The sequence below is a fragment of the Psittacula echo genome, assembly GCF_963264785.1.
Source record: "Psittacula echo genome assembly, chromosome: 6".
In the NCBI taxonomy this organism is placed as follows: domain Eukaryota; kingdom Metazoa; phylum Chordata; class Aves; order Psittaciformes; family Psittacidae; genus Psittacula; species Psittacula echo.
Window position 1 is genome coordinate 52,652,819 of NC_137743.1, and position 7,573 is coordinate 52,660,391.

Consider the following 7,573-nt stretch of genomic DNA (forward strand, 5'->3'; position numbering starts at 1 on the left):
GTGGAACATTTTCATGAAAAGGGTCTTCAGGGAGGTCAGGGTCACCGAGCATTTTCAAGAATTTCTGTTTGGGCTGTCATCTCTGCATCTCACTCCCAATTTTTCTGTGCATTTTTAATTGGTGTTGACAAAAAAGCACATGCCAGGAGCTCCTGTAAAGAGCTACCTCTGTCACTGCATCCTAATAATAAATACAAAAAAGGCTGTGGAGGTTGTATGTAGTTTTCTTGCCAGTTCAGCTTTACGTGATGGTGCTTTTAGTTTTGTTGTCTATATTTCTGTTCTTACTGTCTTGCAGTTATTATCATTTTTAAGAATAAAATGATGGAGAATGATGCTTTACTGACAAAACAGCTGGGAATGCTGGTGCAGAACTGCTAGAGCGTATCTCCGCTGAATGATGAGATGTGCAGCCCAAAGTTCAGTACATCCTGCAGAGTATTAAATGTAGAGCTTTTCTGGAATCATTCCAAAGCCAGCTGAAAAACAGAGGATAAAATCTCTTTAGGATTTTGAAATGCCTTGTTGTTAGAGGCTGTGAATTTATATCTCCTTATCACTGGTTGGATCTGCACCCTCTCCTTCTGATTGCTCCTCCTTTATGCTTCATGGAAGAACCTATTAAAATGCAGAAATGCACTTACCGACCTGTGACAGACATCGCTGTGTAAGAGCAATTAAGCACTATGGCAGCAACAGTGGCACATGGTGCAAGGTAGAGAGAGATTTTGATAATTCTAAGGGCAAACCTGCTTTCTGTTGTAGTCACTTCTCCAGGGAGATGAAATCATAACTTGTAGACTAAAGACCGAAAGAAATAAGCAACTTCCCTTTGTTCCTTCCTCCTGTTTGTATTTTAGAACTGTGTGCATCCTGCTATAATACGTTAATGTGTGAATATTTTGCATCATGTTTCACATACAAGTGTGCCTTTTTTACAAGTAACTAGGATTAGGATGGATGTGACCTAAGCATTATGTTTGTTTACTTAATAAGACCCATTATTGGGAAGGAACTGGAACAAATACGAGACAAAACAAACACCAGGCTTCTAACTTGAACTGCTGTGTGATCATGGCTTAAGAAAAGTGATTTTGTGCTACAGATATTGACATTGTCCCACTTGTGATCTGTCTTTCAATATATACCTTTCCACTTAGTCTTAATTCATCCATTAAATCTTTATTCTTAGGGATGTGATAGCTCCCAAGTGGTGGGGCAATATTTCTCTGCCATCTTCTTGGCTCAGAACATCTGCTGCTCCTTCAGGTGCAAGAACCCGTTCTCTGTGACTTTGTAATGGTGCTGCCTATGAGTGCAGCAGTCAGGAGGCACAGATTGTTCAGCCAATTGCAAGTTAATAATTTGCCGTGACTTTCTGGTAGCAGTTATGAAAGATGTTAAAATATTGAGCATGCTGTAACTGACGTCTCCTTCCTTGTGATGGGCATATCATAGGATGCTGCCATAAACACATAGACTGAGTGAACTGTTCAAAGGACCTTCCTTACTAAACACTAGTTAAGGCTTCTGTCTAATAGCTGTTCTGATTTGGGGTGTCTGACTAACACAGGTTATACTGTTGGTTCATAACATTTGATTTATTGTCAGACTAAGCTATAAGTTTTCTTACTGTAACATCTGTAGAGACATATGATGATCAGGGGGCTGGAGCGTCTCCCCTATGAAAAGAGGCTGAGAAAGTTGAGGCTGTTCAGCCTGGAGAAGAGAAGGCTGCGTGGAGACCTCCTAGCAGCCTTCCAGTATCTGAAGGGGGCCTACAAGGATGCTGGGGAGGGACTATTCATCAGGGACTGTAGTGATAGAACAAGGGGTAACGGGTTCAAACTTAAACAGGGGAAGTTTAGATTGGATATAAGGAAGAAATTCTTTACTGAGAGGGTGGTGAGGCACTGGAATGGGTTGCCCAGGGAGGTTGTGAATGCTCCATCCCTGGTGGTGTTCAAGGCCAGGTTGGATGAGGCCTGGTTTAGTGTGGGGTGTCCCTGCCCATGGCAGGGGAGTTGGAACTAGATGATCTTTAGGTCCTTTCCAACCCTAACTATTCTATGTTTCTATGATTCTATATCTGTGAGGAGTGTACCTATTTAGGAACAAGATACACCACACCTTTGCCTCTCTCTTTTTTGAGCTAGTGCCTCAGCATGGAACCAGGGAAAACAGACACAAGGTCATTTGCTGCAATGATTTGCTTGCTGCTTTTGAAGGTCAGTCTCTTCTAAGAGATACCTTCTAGATGAGAAAGGCAATTGTGCACCAACTAAGGTCCATAGGTATCTATTAAATCTTTGGCTGCCTTGTTTAGGCTTGATGTAACATGGGTCTGGGTACCACAGCTATAATGGAAGAGATGGGTGAGAATAATCAAATTTAAAACAGTTTGTGAAATTATTTGGAAATAGGTGTTACTCCAAAAGTATCCTTGAAACCCTATCAGTAAATAACACGATAATAGTGGTGTGGAGATGGTTGGATCTCCCCAGAAACTTCTCAGGAGTTTCTAGCAGTTCTCAGAACATTAGCCAAAAGCCACCCCTCCCACTTGCTCTTTATTTTGGCAACTGAATTAGACAGATGACAGGTACTGTTCCTCCACTCTTGCTCCCCAGTCATTGGTGGCTTTTTTTGTTTCCTGTGCCCTTGTTCAGAAAAATACTTTTTTCCCAGGTATTTCTGAGAAATATTTCTTCAAGCTATTCAAACTGACCTTCGGACTTGAAACTGATCTTGAAAGAGCTGATATTGCCAATTACACCAGATTCATCACTATGCCCTGGGATCTTGCAGATAACTGTCAGGACTGCTCTTAACTGGTTGAGTAGTTATAGCTATTTCCATGAAACACAGCTCTTAATACTCCCCCCACACCCAATGTTGCCTACTCTGAGAATTCAGTGTCCCATTTGCAATCCCATAATCAAGTTGTAAGATACCAGCACTGTCTTCTGGATAAGCTGTGTAAAATGTAAAACCTCATCTTGGCCCCTCCTCTTTCTTTAGAGTCAGAGCCCTGCAACTACAGTTGGATAAGGTGACCACACAGTAGACAGTGCCAAACAATACACTTAATAAATGGCTCGTACAACTTGGAAAACAAATGCTCTGGCTATTCCAGTCAGTGTCTCTCTGGAGAATGAGCCCTTAGGAATTAAATTTTCAATTAACAGATTCAGATTTTTTGTTTATTCCTTTTATATCTTCCCAGATTCACTGCCTACTCCATAAGCTCTTGAATTATAGACCTAAATTCAGAATCTGTGTATTTAGAAGAAGAAAAAAACTTCAGAAAAATGTTTAAAATGCTTTAGGTTCATATATTCCAGCTCCAATCCTCTGAAGCAGATTGAATAACTGAAAGAATTTTATGTCTGGGAAGATGAATAGCACAGTTTTGTGGATAGCTGCACAGCAAGGGGATAACTTCTCATTAGGCACTGGGTTTTAGATCTGGAAAATGCTGTCTCATTCCCTGCCCGCTGCTGATGGATGCACATGTGTGTGCAGCAGCTCTGGGGAAGAGGAGCATGGGGAGAGGAGTGTTGGGAGGGGGGCTGCTGGGCTAGGAAGCGATCCCTTTCAGGGATCTGTCCTTCAGAGGAAGAAGATGAATTCCTGTTGACTGTATTTTTATTAATTTGCTCAAAAGCTATCAGTGCTATTCAGTGGCAGAGATCAGTCACAACAGACTGCCATTCTGGCAGCACTCTGCTAGATGCTTGAAAGCATGCCTTGAAAATGGCTCACCCGTCAGCCTTCACCTATTTCATTCTCTGGCAGAGGAAAGTACTCATTAACTATGCAAACGTACATGCAGGGATTCAAGTCCTAAACTGTTTTTGCCAAGAGGATGTCAGACAACTGCTTGGTTTTAATAGGGCATGAAAATGAACGATCTGAGACAGTTCTCCCATCTGCGTTTTGAAGTTTTCCTAAACAGGGAGAGAGGGAGGATTTCTGTTTATGTAGAGCAAGGTTTGATCCTGTTAATGTTAGTATTATTCCCCATACAAAAACTTTCTGAACAAAGGATATTTACCAGCCACAAAAGCAGTCTATCTTTCCTTTCCTTACCTGTCTTTCAAACAACATCATAAACCATTTAAATACTTCAATAGAATATGACTAAATCTCACTCCTTTCATCCAGCAAGATGCCTTTGTCAGCTGTTAGTCTCCAGTGTGAGTTCAGTGTTAAAGGGCAAGGTTAAGGTTTTGTGTACAAAAGGAAAATTAAAGAGGGAAGAGACACAAATTAAGCAAAATCCAGTTTTAATCTGTTGCAGACACAAAGATGATGATGGTAGAGAACACGGAATCTTGATTTCTGCTTTGCATTCTTTTCTTTCCTTTGCATCTGTGCCTTGGAAATAAGTAGACTTGGGTTAGACTTGTCTTGCCTGTGTTCCAGAATTACTGTCAGGAATTGCACAGGCCTGCTTCCAGGTATTAGCCACCAAAACCTGGAGAGAGATTTAGGCACATGGGAGGTGGGGAACTGCACCTTTCAGAGACCCTCAAGAAACTGCAGTGTTATGCAACAAGAGACCCTCTATGGACAAGCTGGGGCAGACAGAAGTCAGACTTTCAGCGAACAGCGGTTGGATGGTTTGTCATTGCAGAAGTCAAGACAAGGATTCATTTTGGTGTTATACAGATCAGTTGGATGTTAGATACGAATTTGTTTACAAAGTGATCTGAATTAGACTCAATAGAAAAAAATGGGAACTTTATGTCTAGCTTAACTGACTTCTCCCCGGTGTCCCAAGGTAGATAGCAGAGAAAAGATGTTGTTGCTGCACGAATTAGGAACTTGGTTTCTTTGAATTGCCCACTGGAAGGTCTTCTCTTTAGCTGCTGATTATGTTATCTAACGCAAGGGAAAAGCTTTTCAGGCACAAAGTTGAGATCCTAGCAAAACCTTAAAGCCAAGATTGATTATGCTAACCCCTGTTTATTAAGGTTCACTTGAGGCAGGGTTGGCAACCAATCAGGGCTGCATCCTCTGCTTAGAATAGAAATAAGGTACCACAGTTGCCATAGGGTGGCAAATGTTCAGGAGCTGTTATTGATGTTTGCACTATGTAGCTCTCCTACTATGTGGTCTTGAGTCCAGAGCTTTCCTAAAAGAGTTTCAAGGTAAAACAATGCCTCTGCAACTGCCTACTGCCTTGGGAGGTATCCAGCAGCATTTAAATGCCTCTTGTGAACTCTTCCTGAAGGTCACTGGGAGAGGAGAAGGCAGGAAAGGAGTATCCCACTGGAGTACCAGCTAAATCAATCTGGCGATGATTCATGTTTCATGTCCCAGAATGGTTTGATATTTCATGCATTTGTTACCTTTTATAGCAATGAAAAATGCATAGAACTCAATTGTACAAATCACAATGACAGAACAATAGCTTAACAAAATCAAAATACACTTCTCACTCAACTTTATCAGCCTAGTCATTCTCCTGAAAATACCAGTGAAACCCATACCCTGGGAAGCTCTGTGCTCTGATTTCATCATCTTTGAAAGCCTAGTGAAAAAGTAAAATGGGCCTTGTAGCAATTCCGAAAAAAAAGTAAATTCACTTTTTACCAAATGTAGTAAAATCAAGACTCTTGCCCTGTGCCTGTTGAAATCAATGGGAGTCTTGTGACTGACTCCAAGAGCATTTAGGTTAAAGCACTGCTTGTACAGCACAGTAAGATGCAGATGTCTACAATTTTAAGAAATGAGCACTAGCTGTGCACTTTGGGCAGTGGTCAATCAGCCACCTAATGGAAATCTTGAAAGGTGAAAAGAAAAACCTTTTTTCACTCCTTGCTGCAACAGTCTAGAACAACGAGAGCTTCTATAATAATTGGTGTGTTGTGGTGGCCTTCCTCTGAATCTTGCACTTCTTTAATTAACAATTGATAATTTTTTCTTAATCTGTCAAAGATTTGGCTCCTCTATATTCAAATGGAAATTTATTCTTAATTTATGAGAAAGGAGATTTATTTGTGAGAAATATCAAGAAATCTGTATATTGTTTCCCAGACAAGCAGTTTATCAATTGTTTCAGTGTGGGGTAAAAAACCCACTCCCAATACCTAAAGAAATATTCTTAGCCCCCCAGTGAGAACTATGTGTGTGTCATCGTTTTTATTCAGAGTTTATTTTCTGTGTAGTCATTCTCTGACACTTCCAGGCTGATGACTTGTGACAGCAGTGGTTTACAGACCACTACACTTTGTGACATTAGGGTTTACTACCCTCCCACAGTGCAGTTGAACCTCTGAATTTTATGTTCTGTTTGCCTGGTAAGGAAAAGTAGCCAAAGCTGGCCAGGGTTTGTTCTCAGCGGCTGATGCTCTACGGCTTCCATAGTTTCAGATATGGCACTATCAAAACAGAAGAAATCACTTTGGTGAACCAACAATTGCTTTCACCAGTGCTTGTGCTGAATTTCAGTTTGCTATGGAGACAAGAGATGATTTTGGCCACTCGGGATCTAGTTTAGAAAACAATTCAGCTTGGGTTTAATTTTAAGCGCATAGGGGTATCCAGCTGTGATTAATGATCCTATTCTTTGGTACTTTTTTCCTAGCAAGGCCTTGAGGCTGGGTGGATCCTCTATGAAGACTGTAAGATCTTCCCAGCCATTTCTCCACAGGATGATTTTCACACCCCACCATGCTCTGCAGCACAGACCTCCAACATGAGTGATGGCATCAGTATAAAATGTTGTCTCACTCTGCAGAGGCAGAGCAGACCTCTGTCTGCAGCAACTCACAGGAACAAATAGGAAACAGGATTTCCCCCAACAGGCACCTGATTTTTCAGAAATGAGCGGTATGTGCAGCTGAACAAAACCCGTAATTCATGCTTAATGCCTTCAGACTTGACAAACATGGCAAGTGGGACTTCTAGCTTTCTTCACTTGAGCTCCAAGGGAAGTTGGTTCCCTTTTTCCCCTCAGTATTTACTAGAAATGATGTTCTTGTAACAGTTTTGTGCAGGATGGGTTCTGGTAACTGCCACAGCAAGAAACCTGACCCTGTTTGTTTGCTTCCAGTTTTACACGCTCTCCAGCCTCTGGGAACCCAGGATAGAGCTTGTGTTTGCCTCCTGCTGCAGCCTCGGGAGATGCCCTTTCAGGAGCTCAGCTCTTCAGATAAAGTCTCCCTCTTCACATGAGAGCATCCTTGAATGAGAGCACTGCAGAATATCTTAAAAGCTTTATCTGTCTGGAAATTTTCCAGACAGTCCTTTACCTACTGGTGTCGTTGTCCTTCTCTCCCCCTTCCCTCTTAAATCTTCACAAGCATATCCATATCATTAATATTTCAGTATCAGCTGTTCACAGGTATTGGCTACACTGCAGTGCACTTCATCAATAAGAGACGGCAAAGGATGCGAGGTTTGCCACACTGACTTCATCCAGCAGAGGAGTAAGAGCAAAGGCAGAGACTGGCAGAGAAACTGAGTATTCGCTGAGGGTGAGGCTGCAGTCCCAGTCTCGAGGTGCTTTTTGCTGCTGTTCCTCACTCAGATAATCCAGATAATACTCTATCAAGCAACAAGA